General features: G+C 47.2%; 1 pseudogene; it reads left to right on the top strand.

Annotated features, from left to right (window-relative positions):
- The window catches only part of LOC130485811 (smad nuclear-interacting protein 1-like), a 123,406-nt pseudogene extending 115,340 nt beyond the window's left edge, over positions 1–8,066 (top strand).
- Positions 8,067–17,208: the final 9,142 nt, after the last annotated feature.

The following is a 17,208-nucleotide window of genomic DNA, read 5'->3' as shown; positions in this document are numbered from 1 at the left end:
TGAAATTAGATCAAAAGAGTTTCCGTCTAAACATTAGGAAGAATTTTCTAACAATTAGAGCGGTTCCTCAGTGGAACAGGCTTCCTGAGGAGGGGGTAAGCACTCCTTCCCTGGAGGCTTTTAAGCAGAGGCTAGATGGCCACCTGTCAGCAATTATGATTCTATCACCTTAGGCAGATCATGAGAGGAGGGCAGAAAGGTTTGCATCAGTGTTTGACTCTCATGGTCCTTTCTTGTATGCCCAGGGTAGTGCCAATTTCCACTTTGGGGTCAGGAAGTAACTTTTCCTCCAGGCCATATTGGCCATGGATCCTGGAGGGTTTGTGTTTTTTTGCCATCTTTGCGGCATGGAGTAGGGGTCACTGGGGGTGTGGGGGGGGGAGGTAGTTGTGAATTTTCTGCATTGTGCAGGGGGTTGGACTCGATGACCCTGGTGGTTCCTTCCAACTCTATGATTCTATGAGAGATGGTTTGCCATTGCCTTCCTCTACTTAGCAAGCCCAGACTTCCTCAGTGGTCTTCCATCCAAGTACTAAGCAGGGCCAACCATGCTTAGTTTCCAAGATCTGACAAGATCGGGTGAGCCTGGACCATCCAAGTCAGGCCACCGCAGAGTATTTACAATTCACTAAATGCCACTGACAGCCAAGCATTGGCAGGAAGCAACATTCCATTTTCATCACCTTGTGCCACCCCTGACATCCTGCCCACCCCTTACCTTCTATCCTCCAAATTGTTTCGGCTGCCCTTTGAATCTGAGGGAAGCCGAGCCTCTAGCTAGCCGATAACCCCCTGGGCCATGCTCAGACAACTCTCTTCAGAGTAACACAGAGCCAGCCTCAAATCTTGGCCTTAGAACACTTGAAAGGCATCTTCTGTTAATTCGTCCTTCTGGTCGACAATATTGCTACCCCCTTTCTGCCAATTACTCGCCAGGCTAGAATAACGTACATCAAACCAGAGCCCTTTAAATGCTAAATCACATCTCGCTGTACTATGTTAGAAGTCAAAATGTATGCGAGCAGACATGAAAAGATGCCTTCCCAGGCAACTTCTGTGCAGAACTCTCTTGATGGTGCACAGGGATCTGTTTGAGTTCGGCTAGCTCATCTCAGTAATTCGTACAGTGCTGGCTTTGCTGATGGCCTGGTAGTCAGTGATGAAGAGACAAAGCAAAAGCAAAACCTAACACAGGAAGACCTATATGGAACACTAAATGTGGATCACAATAAACACTCTTTTGGATTGATGTAAAGAGCCAAGTTCATTTACAATGCAGGTAATGCATCAATTGCTGACTTTACAAATACAACTAGGATAATAGGTATCCACCACAAGGTGCCTGAATCAAGTCCATAAATTGAAGGCTCTCCACAGAAGACGCTAGGAGGAAGACGCTGGGAGGAAGACAGTCTTCTAGATGCAATCCGTTTCGTGGTTAACTTCTTCAGTTCCGATGGCCTTCTCTTGTGCACTGCATCAATCCTTAAGCTTACAATCAGCATACAGAATATGTGTTAACACCTTTCACAGAGTTCTAACAATGAATATCCCGCCACTCTCAAAGGACTCGGTCTCAGCTGAGCTACCTGCGGTGGGGGGGGGGGGGGACTATGTGTGCTGAAATCAGGTACGCTGGTTCTTAGGAGAGAGGAGTGTAATGCACTGTACTATTGAACTTAGCTGTGCTGAACTGTGTTGAGCGGGAGGCTCTGCTCCAGGCTCCATCGGCTGTTTCTCCAATTGGACGTTGGACGTTGGACATCACGGACTAGGGGGGTGGCTCCAGGTGGCTGGGAACTGTATATAAATTGGGGTGTTTTGCAGTTAAGTTAGTTCTCTCTTCCCTGTTAACTGAATAAGGCGGTTGCTGTTGGAACTCTGCCTCTGGCCTTGTGTGTAACCTACGCACACAGGATACCACCCTCTCCAGGCTCTGCCCCCAAAATCTCCAGGTATTTCCCACCTCAAATCGGGCAACCCTGATGTTGCTCCTTCAACTACTGGTCCTATTTAATATGGCAAATAAACAGTCTGGATAGGATACAGTAGATGGCACGTATAGTCAGCTCTTGACAGTTTATGGTGAGAATGGGTGCAGCCATGAACAAAGCAAGACTTAACCTTAACATCCATATCTCAGAGTATGCAGACTCAGAGGCTGTTTAATATATACAGAAACTAGAGGTTTTATTAAGTTGTCAAAATCCAAATAGCAGCACTACCATAATAGCATGAGGGCCTTGACATCTGAGCACTGCGGCTCTATGCCAAATTACACAGACCTGGCTTGCTTTCCCACATGGGGAGTGTCATTTTATAAGCCTGTAGGGGCCCAATTCAGCTCAGGACAACCGTGTGGGGGAAGGAGGGGCTTCCTGCCTTCCTTCCTCCTGTGCCATTTCCCTGAGCCCAAACAACTCTGATGGGGATTCATCTGCATAACTTTGCAGCTGCACACAGAGTATTCCCCAGACCCGACTTGTTAAAAAACTAATTATGTTGTTTGGTTCTCAATCTGTCCAGTATGGCAAGGGGAATTGTAACGTGCCCCTCTGACTGCAGATATCCCTTCAATGGTTTATTCAAATGCCATCCGGGTATGGAAGAGCTAAAGGAAGAAGGCAGGTGTGGGGGGTGAGGTGAAAAGAAAGCCCAGTTTGGATTATGAAAGAGACAGAGATGGAAGAAGAAGCAGAAGAAGAAGCAGAAGAGGAGGAGGAGGAGGAGGAGGAGGAACAGTTGTTTTTTATATGCTGACTTTCCCTACCTTTTAAAGAATCATAGAGTTGGAAGGGACCACCAGGGTCATCTAGTCCAACCCCCTGCACAATGCAGGAATTTCACAAGTACCTCCCCCACACACCCCAGTGATCCCTACTCCATGCCCAGAAGATGGCCAAAACGCCCTCTCATTAACTGCCTAAGTTCATAGAATCAGCATTGCTGACAGATGGCCATCCATCCAGCCTCTGCTTAAAAACCTCCAGGGAAGGAGCATTTACCACCTCTTGAGGAAGCCTGTTCAACTAAGGAACTGCTCTAACCACTCTAAGGAGAATCAAACCTGTTTACAATCTCCATCCCTTCCTCACAGACACCTCGTGAGGTACGTGAGGCTGAGAGAGTTCGGAGAGAACTGTGACTAGCCCAAGGTCACCCAGCTGGCTTCATGTGGGGAAACCAACCCGGTTCACCAGATTAGAGTCCACCACTCTTAACCACTACACCATGCTGGCTCTCAAAGCAAAACCATGGCTGGGAATTAGCTGAAGCACTTGGAGAGAGCAAGGTCTTTCTTTCTGGGGATCTGATATAGGTTAGGGGATCTGTTCCAAGTCTTCCAGAAAGCTTTGTAACTATCAGCGTATTCCTGAGCCTGGGGGCCAAATGGTAGAGTTGCCAGGTCCCTCTTCACACCCAGTGGGAGATTTTGAGGGCGAAACCTGATGAGGGTGGGGTTCGGGGAGGGACTTCAATGCCATGGAGTCCAATTGCCAAAGGGGCCATTTTCTCCAGGTGAACTGATCTCTATCAGCTGGAGATCAGTTGTAATAGCAGGAGATCTCCAGCTATTACCTGGAAGTAGGTAACCCTACGAATAGGTTTAGGAGGCGACCAGCCCCCTACGCTGGCATCCAAGCCCCTTGTGCTGTGCAAAGTGGCACGGATGCCGATGTAGTGCCACTTGCAGCAGCACCCCAGGACTGGCGTGGCAGCGCGGCCCATGGACACCGGCTCGGCCTGCCACCGTAAGCCTGCCAGTGCAAGTGCTTGCATCAGTATCCAGGGAGGCGTTCCTGGGGTGTTTGGGGGGTTGTGCTGCCAGTAGGCTGCCTCCAAACCCCCCTACAGACCAGGAACACCCCACTCCAAAACAGCATGGCTGTGTCTGGTTTTTCTTGGCACAGCCTCGCTGTTCTTAATGGGGGGGGGGAAATGCCTCATTTTTGAAGATTTAAATTTTAAAAGGCCTTTTTAAGGCTTTCAGAGGCCAGGGGAACCTCTTTGGTTGGGGCAGCGGCGGCGCATCGGCCATGCTGTCCCCAGCCACTGAAAGGCTCAGGAATGGGCTGTAAATAGTTCCTAGTTAAAGGTAAAGGTCCCTTGTGCAAGCACCGGGTCATTCCTGACCCATGGGGTGACATCACATCCCAACGTTTACTAGGCAGACTTTGTTTATGGGGTGGTTTGCCAGTGCCTTCCCCAGTCATCTCCCCTTTACCCCCAGCAAGCTGGGTACTCATTTTACCGACCCCGGAAGGATGGAAGGCTGAGTCAACCTTGAGCCGGCTACCTGAAACCAACTTCTGTTGGGTTTGAACTCAGGTCGTGAGCAGAGCTTGGACTGAGTACTGCAGCTTATCACTCTGCACCACGGGGCTCCTAGTTAAGCACAGAAATGTCTTATTCTTACAACAGAAAACTGTTCCATGGGCAAAATGTTAAACAAAGGGCAAAAGACAGGGAAAAAGTGAGGTTGGTACAAGACACAGTGCCAATCAGCAGCAAGGGATGTTCTTAAGATGGTGTCCTTGGAGGTTCCTTGCAGACAATGAATCAGATTGTGCCCAGTGCGAAAGATCACCGTTGGCACCAAGCATACCGGGCTATGGAACCAATGGCCATTCTCCCTTTGAAAATATCGTGATATGTTGTTTTACTGTTTTTAGCAGTAAGAAGGGCCAACGGCACCGCTACTGAGTTCGGTTTCTTTTGGAGCACTGGTCTTGGAGGGTTTCTTGTAGCATGGCTTTATTTAAAAACAGTACAGTTTTATATTCTTCCCTTTCTATAAAGAACCCAAGGCAGTGTACATAATTCTCCCTTCCCTATTTTCGCCTCACAACAACCCCATGAGGTAGGTTAGGCTGACAGAGAGTTACTCACTGAGCTTCCACGACAGACTGGGATTAGAAACCACATCTCCCAGGTCCTAGCCCAACACTCTAACCCAGGCGTTCCCAACATGGCGCCCGTGGGTGCCATGGCACAAGCTGACACCTTTCCTGTCACCTGCCATGTGTGTTTTAGGAAGCGGACAGGGCTTTTGATTGACCACTGGAGATCTGACTTGCCGTGCGGATTTTTAAAACCATTGTTTTAGTAGTAGCTGCCACCACAGCGCAAGGATCTTCACTGCATGACTGAAAGTCAGCTGTATGTATGTGAGAAAATATGTTGTTCATTTAAAAATACCTGAAATGTTGAACAGCTACTATTATGCATGACCTCACTCTCTGGCACTTTGTGGCTGGCTCCGCCTCCTGCAGCAGACATTTTGTTGCTGCGCCCACCTCCCTTTGTCAGAAATGCAGAGATGCCCACGGGCTCAAAAAGTTGGGGGACCCTGCTCTAACCACTACACCACCGTGGCTGTCAGATCAAGCAAAGCATCCGCATATTTTTGTCCATGGGGCAAATAACAGCAATGGGGAGGAAAAATTATAAGGGAACTTGTTTAATCCTTACCATCCACCCTGACATCACAAACACACACACACACACACACTTTAGATAGTTTTAAAAATCTTTAAATTAGAATAGATCTTTAAAAATCTCGATCACAGATCTTCTGGACCACATCGAATTTGACCCAAAAATCTCCAGATATTTCCCAACCTGGAGCAGGCAACCCTATATATACCGAAACCATAACCTAAGAGGACATTTTAACTGTATCACTTGCTGGGAAAATGTACTGCTTGCCACTTTTATCTTACTAATAAATACAGAAAAAACGATGTAGATTTTTCCAACCAGAACAAAGGGACAGAGAGAGAGAAGGGTGGGGGGGAGGAAATCAAATACATCAGAAGAGTGAAAAAACTTTTCTTTAGAGTTCTGGGGAATCAATTTAAATTCATAACCAGACACCACCTCATTACCACCATGTAGGTTTACTGAACTGGAGGGGGTGGGTGGAAGCACATTAAAAATCAAGTAAACAAAAGCGGCTACTAATTTAACACAGCCAATAATGCATCCGCTATTACACAGCTCCCAATGGGAAAGTGTTTATCATTAACTCTCAGCTGGGTGCAGTTATATTTAATTTGGGAAAGAGGCTAGAAACGTCGAAGCAACACTTGTTGGTTTTTGGAGACAGAGCCTCTAAATCTGCACACTGGGTTGTCACTGATTTTTCCCCCCCTTTATGCACCAAGAGAAACCTCAGGGAGGCGACTCGGACTGCATACGGGAGGGGGAATAAATAAATGTGGTCTTTGCTACAGGGTGGATGGTCTAATTTGGGCTGCCTTGAGCCTGGAAATGCCAAGCTCTCCTGATTAGCATAATTCTGGGCAGCTAAGAGGTAGCATAAATTGTGATGGGCAGCTTCCAAATGACGTGAAATCTCAATGCGTGGCTGCAAAAAGGGGCACCCACCGTCTACCATAATATTCAGGTGTGGTGATAGGACTTTGCATGAGCTAAGAGAATGGCGAAGTCTCTGGGAGGAGGTTACTAGCTCCGTTTAGTAAGCCCATGTTATTTCCCCCACCTCCCTACTTCATTCCAAAGAGGAACCCAGAACCAGGGCTGGTTCCATGTTTTGAGGGGCCCTGAGCAGAGGGTGCCTAAGGGCATGGGCAAAGAGTATCTGCCCCCTGCCTGTCATCATGCCCTCTGCATAGGGTTGCCAACTGCCAGGTGGTGGCTGGAGATCTCCAGGTGACAGAGATCAGTTCCCCTGGAGAAAATGGCCGCTTTGGCCATTGCACTCTATGGCATTGCAGTCCCTCCCCTCCCCAAAGCCTGCCCTCCTCAGACTCCACCCCCAAAATCTCGAGGAATTTCCTAACCTGGAGCTGGCAACCTACCTCTGCATGTGCCCTATCCCTGCCCACTCATTTGCATACCTAGTGTTGCCAGCGGTGAGGAATGGGGGGTTGGGTAGGGTTACCAGATCCAGATTGGGAAACGCCTGGAGATTTGGGGACTGAGCCTGGGGAGGACAGGGACCTTAGTGGGGTGCAATGCCATATAGTCCATCCTCCAAAGCATCCATTTTCTCCAGAAGAACTGACCTGTGTAGTCTGGAGATGAGCTGTAATTCCAGGGGATCCCCCAAGTCCCACCTGGAGGCTGGCATCCCTGAGGTGAAGGAAGGCGAAACTGAAGAAGAATGGATTGTCTAAGAATGGATTGTCTAAGTTCATCATCCAAGTGGCTGCTCAGGGAGTGCCAAACCAGCAGAGGGCAGGTGACATGAGACTGGGGTGGCTTGTACCAGTTGTCCCCTCCTGCGCTGGAGCTGCTGCCTCATGCAGGTCTACAGTGGATTACAGAGGTGCTTCCTCTAATGCCTGCTTCGGATCCTGCTGGGATAGTATGCAAGAAGGCCACCTGGAGTGGATCAAGAGCTTGAGCCGACTCTGGCCTAAGACTCCACGTAGGGTTGCCAGCTCCAGGTTGAGAAATACCTGGAGATTTTTGGGGCAGAGCCTGAGGAGGGGAGGGACTTCAAAGCCATTGAGTCCAACTGCCAAAGCAGCCATTTTCTCCAGGTGAATGGATCTCTGTTGGCTGGAGATCTCCAGCTAGTACCTGGAGATTGGCAGCTCTACCCCCATGTGAATTCATGAAAGAGCTGAGGTTGGAAGTAGGGAGGAAATTGAGTGTTTCCTTCACTTGACTCTATTCCTTCCACCAATTAAGTGCATATATTGTATGGTGTATATATAGGGTTGCCAGCTTCAGGCTGGGAAATACCTGGAGATTTTGGGAGAGGAGCCTGAGGAGGGTGGGGTTTGGAGAGGGGAGGGACTTCAATGCCATAGAATCCAATGGCCAAAATGGTCATTTTCTCCAAGGGAACTGATCTTTGTCACCTGGAGATCAGTTGAAATAGCTGGAGAATTGGTAGTGAATCCAGCTGGAAAAACAGAATTAGGTCTTTTGAGACCATATTCTATGAGAAATTGGCTGATGAAGCTTTTTTGCGAAAACGTTTCCGGATAGAGCGTTCCCTCCTTGTTTTTCTGTGACGCCAGGTGCTTCCTGGCCTCACCCCAACCTACGGGGGTGAAGACATTCCACCGATCTTCGGGTCATTGCTGTGACATAAAACGCTGACAGATCACACAGTGACATTGGCTACAGCATCTCTTCACAGCGTCTATTTCATCACCTATTGGGAGCTTTATAGACTCTGGTCTCTTTCACTTTGAGTTATATGAGAGCCTTTTGCACAAGCAATGCACTTTGTTTGCACATAGTATGTGGATTTATATGTAAAACAACATGAAAGAAAATGTTTTTGGGGGTAATCAATTCAATATAGAGTGTTTCAAATACAGTGAGCCCGTGTGCTGTTTTTTCCTATACCACCTGGAGATTGGCAGCCCTATGTGGCAGCCCAAGACATACCGTACTTACATATTATGTGAGAGATCACATGTGTATGAGAATGCACAACCCTAGTTGTGATGAAGCCAAAGGGACTGCCTCCCCTCCCATAGACGGTCACCACTCCTCACATATTCATCCCCATCAGGATTCATATTTAACCATTCTCGATAAGGGGAATTCATCATCATTCCAACTGATGCACAGTTCTTTTGCTTTTATATGGAAAATATATTACATTATGCCCTCAGTTGGTTAGGACTATCTCTCTTTTGTTCCTTTCCCATTGTTCAGACCTTCTAAATACATTTCATCTGCTTTCTTAACATAACAAATTCAGCTTCTCTTTTGTGTTGTTTATAACAGTGGTGTTTAGGGCCTTTAAAAGAATGGTCAAGGCCGTGTTCAGTTCCCCATCCTTTGCCATCCCTCTTATAGAAAGAGTCTTTTACCTTGCTCAGCGTTACCGTTTATGCTATGTTGTCCTCTTTATCCTTGGAAGGACCTCTGCCTGGCACTTAATCACTGCTCTATTTCCCTCTTTCAGTCAACAAATACGCCCACTGTCTCTTTTTTTTTGTTTATTTTGGAGCCGATATTTCTTCCCCCATCTCTCCCAAGTTCACCTGACTATTTTGCTCACTGGCCTCCCCATTTTCAAGACTCTGGTTTTCTAATTTATGGACTTTCTTCCTTCTTTCCTGTGCAATTAGCCTTTGACTGCTTCTTGCACGGCCCCCCAAAAAAGCACTTAACTCTAATCCTGTTTACCATTGCAGGGAGTTAATTCATAAGCCTGTCTTGCCATTAGCATGAATAGCTATTCGAGTGGACACGTTTGGCTTTTCCAGCATGGGTTTCTTCCAACCCCCACCCCCACTGCAAAAGTTGATGACAACGGTTGCTTTAAAAATATTTGGAGATGTGACCTTTTTGGAAAGATCCCATCCCAACGAATGCTCGCTGCGCAACACTGATCATTGGGTTCAGCCAGCAAAGGTGCAGATGTACACACATGCCGATTCACAGGGCCGCATAATACGGATTAGCACCCAGTAACATCATGTTATCCTAACAACTAGGACGACTGAAAGGAGGTTACGGGATTATCTTCCCCCATTCCTGTAGTGTATATTTATGGATGTAGCGTAGAGTCTAATCCATGTTTTTGGCAATGTGCAGAATCAGGGAGGCGTGCTACAATGAACTGGATTCCAAAAGTGTACCAGTTTTGTGTCTTTATGAGGTGCTAGTCTTTTCACTGCTATTTTTTATATAGCTCATGTTTTTTTAGTTATGGCTTTCCTCACCTCCATTTAGGGTTGCCAGCTCCGGGCTGAGAAATACCTGAAGATCTCCTGCTATTACAACTGATCTCCAGCTGATAGAGATCAGTTTAACTGGAGGAAATGGCAGCTTTGCCAATTGGACCCTATGGCATTGAAGTCCCTCCCCTCCCCAAACCCCACCCTCCAGCCACCACCTGGAGGAGCCACCACCTCAAGCTCCACCCCAAAAATCTCCAGGTACTTCCCAACCCTACCTGTGAGGCGGGTTAGGCTGAGAGCACGGGACTGGCCCAAGGACACCCAGCAATCTTCCATTATGGAGCAGGGATTCAAACTCGGGTCTCCCGGATCCTAGGTTGACACCCTAACTGCTGCACCATATTTCTCATATCATTGCATATTATATTTTAGGCATTTCTTATTGAAAATATTTTTATCCCAATTTCCTTCTGTGCTTCAGGACTCAAAGTAGCCTGCAAATATAAACACCACTAACAAGCTTTTCTCCTTCTCTCATAATACCAGAGCGCGGAGTCATCTGCTGAAGCTGGAGGGAGAGATTCAAAAACAGATAAAAGGAAGTATTTCTTCACACAACACATAGTTAAATTGTTGAACTCCCTGCCCCAGGATGTGGTGATGGCTGCCAACTTGGAAGGCTTAAAGAGGGGAGTAGACATGTTCATAGAGGAGAGGGATATCCATGGCTACTAGTCAAAATTAATAGTAGTCATGATGCATACCCATTCTATCCAGGATCAGAGTAGCATGCCTCTCATATTAGGTGCTGTGGAACACAGGCAGGACAATGCTGCTGCAGTCGTTTGTGGGCTTCCTAGAGGCACCTGCTGTTTAACAGCAGCAGAAGAGCATTTACCTTGGCAAGGTGCGTGGCAATGTGGGTGGCACATAGCAATAAGACAAAGCAGATCTCTGCTTCCATTCCTGTATTTGCTGGTCAAACCACTTCAACCAAGAATTCTGCATCATGGATCATGAAGAGCTTTCCTATACAACTCAGCCTTCTGGAGCTTTCTGGGTCTCAGGAGGGTGGTGGATTTTCTCACTCCATTTAAAAGGCCTTACCATATGACAGGAACAACCATGGGAAAACCAAGGGGTATGATGACCAGAGTTGCCACATGGGCTCATATGTCCCTCCAGCACATAAATCCCAGGTTGGACTACCTGACTATTTAAAATAGTTATACCCTACCTTTCAGCCTGCAGTTTGCCAGGCAGTCCCCAGCCATTACTAAAATGCCAGTAACGGTAAAACAACTGATAAAAAACCACAGTGAACCAGATGAAAACAGGATTTTTTTTAAAAAAAAGTAACAATCCACAGTAAAACACATCATTAAAATATCTAATTTAAAACCCAGCAGCAACATCTAAGTGTGAAGGAGGAACAACCGTTCAACAAAAGAGGATCTCAACAAAAAGCCTGAGAGAAAAGACATATATTGAACTGCCGATTCGGCGTCAGGCAAAACAACACGGGGCAAAAATTCCATAACTGCAACTGCCTTGCCCCTATCAGCTGCTCACCTCACTTCTACAGGTGGGAGACTATTCAGCAGGGTCTCTGTTAGGGTTGCCAACCTCCAAGTATCAGCTGGAGATCTCCTGCCATTACAACTGATCTCCATCCGATAGAGATCAGTTCACCTGGAGAAAATGGCCACTTTGGCAATTTGACTTTATGGCATTGAAGTCCCTCCCTTTCCCAAACCCTGCCCTCCTCAGGCTGTACCCAAAAACCTCCCACCAGTGGCGAAGAAGGACCTGGCAACCCTAATAGCCCAACAGTGCTTCCAGGCGCTTCCAGGCGCAGCAAGCCAGTTTCATGGGGCAATGCATGCCTTTTTTGCAAGGGTAAATTGCTGCCTGCAAAAATGGGTGTTCCTGGGCTGAAAGGGTTTTGGGAGCTGACTGATGTCATCTTGGGCCCCAGGAACACCCCCTTTGATGCCAGTGTGGGCCCCTGCACCAGGAAAACGCCGCCAGTGAGACCGCACCAGTGTCCGAGGCTCGTGCTACCGTGAGGCTCCCCAAACCCAATGTACCTGCCCCAGCGTTGGCGCCACTTTAGCTAGCGCACGTGCCACTAATGCCATCGCTGGGGGCACGCCGGCTCCAAACCCCCTTTGCCTTTCCCGTTAGGACTGGGCTGCAAGGGTTTGACAGAGGATAGGGCAGCTTCATGTGTTCAAGTGTTCCATTTACTATCTGGAATTAACTAGAACCTGGTACGTGACTCTGATCTTCCACGAGAGAAAGAAAACAAGTGGGATGTGAATGTAATACATAAATAATACATTGGCCATGTGGAGAAGGAACAGCAGTGCTACAAAAATTGTCCTATGGAAATCTAAGGCAGTCTGTTCTGTCTGCCAGCATGCCTTTACCTCCACTGTGGTCTGCTTGTATATTTGTAAATAAAAAGCAAATGTTACAAAGGATACCCCAAGTCTTCAGTACTTTGAAATTCAGCCTGGTAGCACACCCTGGGAACTTCTCACCACTCAAGAAAACGGGGAGCATGTCAGCCAACGACTGAAATACTTCCTCCGCCCCTGCCAATATCCCACATTTCTTGTCCATTCTGTATTAAAAAAAAAAATCCCTGGTATTAAGAACATAAGAACATAAGAAAGGCCCTGCTGGATCAGACCCAGGCCCATCAAGTCCAGCAGTCTGTTCACACAGTGGCCAACCAGGTACCTCTAGGAAGCCACAAACAAGACGAGTGCAGCAGCACCATCCTGCCTGTGTTCCACCGCACCCAATATAACAGGCATGCTCCTCTGATACTAGAGAGAAGAAGAAGAGGATGAGTAGGAAGAATTGGTTTTTATAGGCCAATTTTCTCTACCTTTTAAGGAGAATCAAACCAGCTTACATTCTCCTTCCCTTCCTCTCCCCACAACAGACACCTTGTGAGGTAGGTGGGGCTGAGAGAGCTCAGAGAGGACTGTGACTAGCCCAAGGTCACCCAGCAGGTTGCATGTGGAGGAATGGGGAATCCAACGGTGTTCTCCGGATCAGAGTCCACTGCTCTTAACCACTACACCACGGTAAAGTCCACAGACAATTTATTTGGGTTCTGATTAAGTTTAAGCAACAGTCCATTAATGTAAGGGATGCTGTTGCGTCTCTCTTCCCAGAGGCATACTGGGTGAAGGAAAGTTATCAGATTTTAGATGTGTTCTTGCTGCAAAAGAGTTTACACACACACACACACACACACACACACACACACACCGCTCGGCAGGTTCTAAACTCAGCCGCCGGCATTTCAGTTTAATGGCACTCCCCTTCCCACCTTCGTCCTTTAGGTCGCCAGAGTAGGCTTTCCTCTGGCGCACACTTCATTAGGAATTCACCACAAGTGTGTCAGAAACATACTGCCCTTAAATAATTGAGTGTGCTCTCCAGCGGCTGGCCTGCTGTGGGTTGATACACTAAAGTTCCCAGAACTTTCTTTGGTTGCAAGGACTAATGACTGTGGGCATGGGTTTCCATTGGAGCAGGAAATTTTATTTCCACTTTAAAACCTCCCCTCTCTCTTCGTGCCCAGCTACCGTTCTGGCTAGCCAGCTAGCTGGTCACAGAAGGATACACAAGAATAAACCTGTAGGATCTTTTATTTCCTCAGAGTATCCACTTCAGCGAATTTGAATGGCTGGTTCTTTTTTCTTTTCTTTTTTTCTTTTTTTGCCCCTCACCATTCCCCCCCTCCCTTTTCAATTGGGAGTTTAATCGCTTGAGTTAAGTCATGAGGAAAAGCAAAAAAAAAACAAAAAAAAAAACCACCCACAGAACTGTCAATTTTAGCTCAATAAAAGGCTACATTTTAAAGGTGCTTTTGGTATATTAATTTAATCTTTGGTAGCTTTCACACACTGCCATCAGGATCTTTTATCTCCCTTGAAAAGGGCTGATATCTTGTTAATATGAATTCCGTTCTATTGCCCCGGTGCCACCTCCTGAGAGCTGAAGGGATTAACTCCTCACACAGGATGCCATATTAAAAGTTAGAAAGAAAAGTATAGTGAGCAAAGAGGAGCTCTGAGACCTCTTATTTTATCTACTGATATGGAGGGGGCACTTTTGGTGTCTCCTTCTCACTCCTGGGTGGGATCGTCCCTCCCCTTAAGAGTCAAGGAAGGGAGAATTATGGACACCACTCCAAACTCCTTGGAGGAAATGCAGGATAAAAATCCTTGATGTCATAATCAAAATCCTTTGAAAGCCAGTTTTAGAAATGGAAGGAAAGGGTTTAGAGCGTGGATCCCCAACATTTTTTGAGCCTGCGGGCACCTTTGGAATTCTGGTTGGCACTGCCAAAAAAAGACTGCTGTAGGAGGCAGTGCCAGTCACAAAACGGCTGCCGCAGCTTCTCTTCAGTCCCACCGTGAAGATCCTTGTGCTGTGGTGGCAGCTGCTGCCAAAGCAGCATTTTAAAAAAAATCTTTACAGCCCATCAAATCTCCAACGGCCAAACAGAAGCCCTGCTGGGCAAATGCTCCACCTGGCTCTGCCCACTTCTAAAAACACTTGGTGGGCTCCAGGAACATGCTCAGCAGGCATCATGATGCGGACAGTCTTCCTTGAAGAAATAGGGGGGAAAACCCTCCTCGTTGACTGCTCAAGACCTGTGGGTCATGGGAGCCTGGAAGGAAAGGAAAAGAAAGGAAGGATGCACGGTCACCACGTTGGGAATCCCTGGTTTACAGCATCCAGCATTTCCTCTCCAGCAGATTCTTGGACTTAGTTTTAGGCAATACAGTCATCCCAGGGAGATTTTTCATTTCACATGTCATATTGGTGTGCTTAGAAGACTTAACAATGTCTATCTGCCACCTCTGGACTCCGCATTAACAATTCTGTGATGATTTCCCACGATCTTTTCAAACCATGGCAATTGGAGCATCTGTATTATACTCCCAGGGAGTTGAAAAAGGAGTATTGTGTGGCCATAGACTTCTGATTCCAAACAGGAGCAATCTAGCTGCCTGTGTCTATGTTTCTCCTTTCAAGGTACTGGTTTCTACAGTTTCTTTTAGGAGGTTTAGGAAACAAATCCCCCAGAGAACGTGCTTTACTCCGTGCAATGCAAGTGAACATTTGCAACAATCAACACCCATGACAAGTACTCTTGCCAGACTTTGCATCACCAGCCAGGAACATGGTGAGTTTATATAGCCGTAACTTTTAATCTTCTGAGTACCGGAGGGCTATGGAGGACTGCTTACTGGCTTCTGTAGATGGGCTTTAATTGCTGACACCTGCCTTTATCAAAAGACGCTTTTCTTCTGATATAGGGCCAGGCATTGCTGTCACCATGGAATGTCAGCCAGGGTGGTGTAGTGGTTAGACTGTCAGACTAGGGTTTGGGAGGCCCCAGTTTGAATCCCCATGCTGCCATGGAAGCTTGCTGGGTGACCTTGGGCCAATCACACACTCTCAGCCTAATCTTCCTTGCAGGTAGGATGGCCAGCTCCGGGTTGGGAAATACCTAGAGATTTTTGGGGCAGAGCCCGGGGAGGGTGGTGTTTGGAGAGGGGGGACTTCAATGCCATAGAGTCCAATTGCCACAGCTGCCATTTTCTCCAGGGGAACTGATCTCTGTTGGCTGGAGATCAGTTGTAATAGCGGGAAATCTCCAGCTGGTACCTACATGCAGGGTTGTTATGAGGAAGAAATATAGGAGACAATATAAGCTTCTTATAGTGCCTTCCTGAGTGGAATGCCTGCACCAGGCCCGGCACCAAAAATCCATGCAACCCGCATAGGGTTGCACAGGAGATATGCCACCTAAAACATGAATTTTTTAAAAGGAATAAAAATACAGAAGTTAAATACAGCAAATCACCAGAGTATAAAGCTCTTAATCTGGTGTTAGAGGATGGTTTAGAACTCCAGATGACAGAGACCAGTTCCCCTGAAGAAAATGGCTGCTTTGGAGGGTAGATTCGATGGCTTTATGCCCTCTTGAGGTCCCTCCCCTCCCCAAACCCCACCCTCCTCAGGCTCCACTCCCAAGATCTCCAGGTATTTCCCAACCTGGAGCTGGAAACCCTATCTATGGCACAGCATTTATATGATTGGACTTGATTACCCTGGTGGTCCCTTCCAACACTATGATTCTATGATTTGTCAGTGATTTCACTTTGTATTTAAATGATTGGTTGCCAAGCATAGCAGAGGAGCAGGAAGGAGAGGAAGAAATAAGAGAGGCTGAGTATGCTGTAGTGCATTTTTGGGAAGGAACAGTTGAAGCAACTGCCAAACAGCCATAAATGGGTCAATGAACAGATGATGTCTGTCGAAAAACTAGTTCCCTATTTGCAACTGGTAAGTAGGAGAACCATCCTCATCTGAAGCGATGCTGGTGGAGCAAAACGTGGCCTGCTGCCCTCATCTCTTTGACACCGGAGCTTATTTAAAGAGAGGCAGCCCTTGCAATGCATTGTAATGGGATTTCTGAGGGACGACATCTCCCATCAGCCTGATGCTGATAATAAGTTGCCATCCTCCAGATGGTAGCTGGAGCTCTCCTAGGATAACAACTGATCTCCAGGTGAAACAGACCAGTTCCCCTGGAGAAAATGGCTGCACTGGAAGGTAGACTCTATGGCATTATACTCTGCTGAAGTCCCTCCCATCCCCAAACCCCTCCCTCCCCAGACTCCACCCCCCAATCTCCAGGAATTTCCCAACCCAGAGCTGTCAACTCTATTTATATAGCAACAGCTGCCTTTCCTGAGGGAAGGAGGGATCAGATGGAAAGGGAAGGAAAAATGGAATGACAAATCTGAATAGAGTTGCCAACCTTCAGATTGGACCTGGAGATTTCCCAGAATTACAGCTGATCTCTGGGCTACATAAATAGGGTTGCCAACCTCCAGGTACTAGCTAGAAATCTCCTGCTATTACAACTGATCTCCAGCAGCTAGAGATCAGTTCACCTGGAGAAAATGGCCACTTTGGCAATTGAACTCTAGGGCATTGAAGTCCCTCCCCTCCCCAAACCCTGCCTTCCTCAGGCTCCACCCCAAAAACATCCTGCCGGTGGTGAAGAGAGACCTGAAAACCCTATACATAAATCAGTTATTTATTTATTACGTATTTATTTAAAATATTTACTCAGCTTATCTTGGAGCAAATGGCTGCTTTGGAAGGAGGACTGCATGGCATTATACCCTGAAAAAAAAGGGGGGAGGGAATCCAAGCCTTTCTTCTGCTCAGAAAGAGCTCCAAGGAAGCAAGGAAGTATTTGAATCTTTGCCTCTGGACATGCTGCTTTGTAATTGGCTGTGAGCGAAACCAAGCGTGCATGTCCCACACTTTGCCTTATGCACGGGGATTTCACCCGGGCTGAGCTCAGGGGAGAGGGAAGAATTGGGTTAACAGAGGAACGGGAAGTCCCAGGATTTGGGAGGGCTGGTCAACTCTAACGGAGGGGAAACTCATGCATAACTCCAAGGAACAACCAAGACAGACGGCGGGTGAATGTGAGTGAAAGCACCCATGCATAAATAACCTTTGCTTATTGACT

The sequence above is a fragment of the Euleptes europaea genome, chromosome 13, assembly GCF_029931775.1.
Source record: "Euleptes europaea isolate rEulEur1 chromosome 13, rEulEur1.hap1, whole genome shotgun sequence".
Classification (NCBI taxonomy): Eukaryota; Metazoa; Chordata; class Lepidosauria; order Squamata; family Sphaerodactylidae; genus Euleptes; species Euleptes europaea.
Note: the sequence above shows the minus strand (reverse complement) of the source record. Positions and strands in the feature narration are given on the sequence as shown.